Below are 4,173 nucleotides of genomic sequence, written 5' to 3' on the forward strand. Positions count from 1 at the left end.
TAAGCAAGCTCTCCCTCTCCCCCTCTCTCTGCTCCTCCCCTGCTCACTCTCTCTTTCAAAAAAAAAAAAAAATTAAGGTACTTTAAAAATATGTCTATGTGCCCGATGTAATACAAAGAATTGAATTTATTTGAAAAACATAAGCCATCAAATCGTTTGCTAGAGGCTATCTAGGTAAGCAATAGGTCTGAATGGACATACAGATCACTGCCATAAAACTTAGCCACTGACGAGCTCCCAAAAGGGGATCTCATGTTCTCAGAGAGAGCAATGAAAACCAAAGGATGACCAAATTAAATCATTTTCTTTTCAAAAATAACTAGGGGGCACCTGGGTGGCTCAGTTGGCTAAGCGTCTGACTTGACCTCAGCTCAGGTCTTGGTCTCAGGGTCATGAGTTCAAACGTGTCAGACTCTGCACTGGGTGTGAGGGCTACTTAAAAAAGTTAAAAAAAAAAGTTCATAAACATAGCTGGGTATTTACCATTTACCATTACCTTGGAGAGCCTTCTCCTCTCCATTCTGCACTGTGGCTCAGTCTCGGCATGGACAAGTTACCCAACCATGGTTGTGTCCTGTTTTAGCTGCTGTCACTGCCACCTGTTCTTAAGTTAGCTTTCGCTTTATTTTTTTTGTATTATCTTTTGCTCTCACGAGCAAAAGTCCTTAACATGTGAGGCATGTGGAATTCCGGTTTTGTGAGCCTGGATTTCTGTGCCAAACCTGTAGCTTCCTGACGGTGGGATTTGGGCAAGTTACTTTACAGGCTCGCTCCCTTGCCAGCCCCTCCTGGTGAGGTCATCCTCATCTGCAAACTGCAAGTCTTAAGACCTACCTCCCAGGTTGTAAAGGGTAGGTAAGAAACCATCACGCAAAGTTCCCACCATAATGGTGGCGCGTAGTGAGTTAACGAATGTTCAAGTCCTAGGAGAAAAAGCAGGGGAGGGGACTCCCGAGACCCATCCTGAAGTCCTGACTCCAACGTTTGCTAGCTGCCTCCTTGGGAATTCTCCTACCCGCCCCCCTCTCTTAGCTTCAGTTTCCTCATTTGTAAAATGGGCAAAACATTCCTTAACCTTCATCACTGAGGTGAGTAGCTTAAAGGAAACAATTTTTGTGAAATTATAAAACCTGTAACGTATTAGACCATTATTAATAGGATAAATAATAATAGTGTGATTACAAAGGTTTTTGGAATTAACTTTATTCCTACTGGGAAAAGAGTATTTTTCAACTGGCGCTCAATGGTTCTTTTCTGCTGAAGGTTGTGGCATTTTTTTTTCCCCCTGAATGACTCATGGCACTTGTTATGAGCCATCTTGTAGGTTTTGGTTTTTTTTTTTTTTTTTTTTTTTTTTTGGCGGTGGGGGGGTCTTCTTCTTCTTTTTTTTTATCCTGTCACCTCAACTGTGTTCTCATGTCTTCAAGACCAAGGACTCAGTTTAAAAAAAAAATTTTTTTTAACGTTTATTTATTTTTGAGACAGAGAGAGAGCATGAACAGGGGAGGGGCAGAGAGAGAGGGAGACACAGAATCTGAAACAGGCTCCAGGCTCTGAGCGGTCAGCACAGAGCCCGATGTGGGGCTCGAACTCAGGGACAGTGAGATCATGACCTGAGCCAAAGTCGGACGCTTAACTGACCGAGCCACCCAGGCGCCCCAAGACCAAGGGCTCAGTTTTAAACCTGTGTAAGCTCAGAGCTTACAGCAGAGGCTGAGGGGAATGCTCTCCAGGACACCACAGGAAGGAGGGGATGGCCGGGGCCGCGGAGTGGAGCGGCCATAGTCTTCTGTGACAAGAGGACAGGGAAACAAGAACCTTGATGATATGAAGAAATATTGAGTTAAAAGGGATACGGAAGGGCTTCCATTGACTTGCCCTGATCTTAATAAGGAAGGAAAGGCCATGAGATGAGGGAAAATGAGAGAAAGGGTGGGAGCTGGGATCTTCAGAGGGTATTTGTCAAAGTGCTGTGCCAACTTTAAAGCATTCCGTACCTCTTTTGCCCTGTGACAAAGGCTATGTCTTACTAATTTGTTAAAAATTCCAGTGCTTGTCACAATAGTGCATATAATTGGCATTAAATTTCTGACTCTGAGATGGCTAGAAAATAAGAGTTATTATTTTGTTATTTTGTTTTTATTTGTTACATAATAATAGCGTGCATAATATATCACATCCACATAATAACAATAATAATAGTATTTATTAGGTGCATATGATACCTGCCATGTGTTTATAACCTTATGCCCATTATTTTATTTAATACTCAAAACAACCTGTCCAGGCAGATGCTGTGATTATCCCCATGGTAGAGAGGAGATAGCTGGTGCTCTGGAAGAAGTTTCTGAGACACTGTTGTGGAGCATAGAGGGGCAAGGTAAGCAAGAAAACATAACATAATTATAAGGGGGGATTGAGGCTCCCACTGAAGGCGGACTACGTGAGTTCAAGGTGAAACTCAGTACAATTATTGTGTTTGCCTCAGCCATGCTCTGCAGCCCGGAGCAGCTGGTGGAGTTTACCTGGTCTTAGAATCTCTGCAGACGTTATCCCTCTGGTGTTCCCTTGGACTTCATGGCTAGGAGTCATCTGATAAAGAGGGGGCAAGCTAATGAAAGGAAATAGAAATAACCAAAATGTGTTCTTCAGCCTGATGGAGACGAGTAATTATCATTGGCTCTTGAGTAGCCGAGATACTTCAAAGCTTCACCGAAGCTTTCTACCCCACCCTGTCCCGCAGAACTACTTGGCTCCTGGCCTGTATGATCGTAACTTCATTCAGGAAATACCGGTTAAGAAGATTCGGGAGGAGCCCCTGGGAGACGGGTGAACTTGACAACCCAGGCAGCCTGTGTTTTGCGCAGCTCAATTGTTTGCTGACTAACAGGTGGAGGGGGTAGAGGAGGAGAGAGGAATCCTCACCAAAGAACTGGGCCATTTGGGTGGAGTTGCTTGGGTCATTCATCAAAAACCATCATACCAGCCACCCCTCATACAACCGGGTCATTCATCAAAAACCATCATACAACCAGGGCAGGGCAAAGACACTAGCTGTGAAGGTAAAGGCTGCTCCCTTTGACAAAAGCCAAATCCGTCCGGAGAAGGCGAGGAGGGCTTGTATGATCTTTCCTAGACAGGGGAAGGGGAAACAGGTGGGGAGGTGCTTACATGGTTGACTTAGGAAATAAGAGCTACCTTTTATCTTCATTACTGGAGGAAAGGAAGAAATCGGTGTTCTGCCACCTCAGCCCTTGCAGCTTTTGCATCCGGTCTACAAAACCAGCTCGTCTAAATTGCGTTGTTAGGGCTCGTGTCGGGATCTGGGCAGTGGAGCGTTCTGCAGAGAAAGCAGAGAAGGCGGTGGGAAGGTTCAACGCGATGTCAGCTCGGAAGCAGGTGGAAGAGACCCATGTTCACCTGGGCAGGTGGCTCTGGCTCGCTCTCAGCTTGCTCTCTGCCCCCTGACTCTGCCTGTGACCGTGTAAAAAGTCCCTCTCCCCAGTCACACCCAAGGAGATACTGAATTATTGATCTGGAAGGCAGTTTGGACGTCAGAAGTTTTAAAATGCTAACGCACAGTCAAGCTGAAACCCCCTGTTCACAGGGCAGCAGGTCTGAGCGTGAAACGAGAAGAGGTTTCAGAGGGGAAAGGCTGTTGGTGTCCTCTCTACTGCCACGCAAAGACCTCATGTCAGGAGACAGGTTTCGGCTCAAAGGCAAGAAGAATGAAGGCTTTGAGCAGTCCTGAAAATCAAAGTGGCTTAGCAGTAAAGAAGCTTTGGCCAGGGGAGGTGACAAAGGAGAAGGTGGACAGCCACGGACTGGGAATGTCAAACAAGGTCAGTGGTGGCCCAGCTGTGCCAGGGCGACCGGAAGCACCGTCAAGCCCCTCACCTTCCATCAGAGCCACTCTGCTTTCTCTCGTTTTCTACACTGGGCTTTCCCACAAAGATCTCCTTTGAAGGGGATCTGCTGAAAAAAAAAGAAGAAAAGGTTTTAAAACCACTGAACGAGTTGACCTTTGTGGCTATTACGACTCTGAAATTCTATAGTGTTAAATCCCGTTTGATGTTTTCTAAGAAAGCAGGCTACCCCGATTGATGCATTCTTCCGAAGTCTGAGGTGGGAGGAAGGGGAGTGTGAGAGGCGTGGAAAGTGTGAGTAGAAGAG

This window comes from Herpailurus yagouaroundi, unplaced genomic scaffold (assembly GCF_014898765.1).
Source record: "Herpailurus yagouaroundi ecotype Mexico unplaced genomic scaffold, PumYag 198, whole genome shotgun sequence".
Lineage (NCBI taxonomy): Eukaryota > Metazoa > Chordata > Mammalia > Carnivora > Felidae > Herpailurus > Herpailurus yagouaroundi.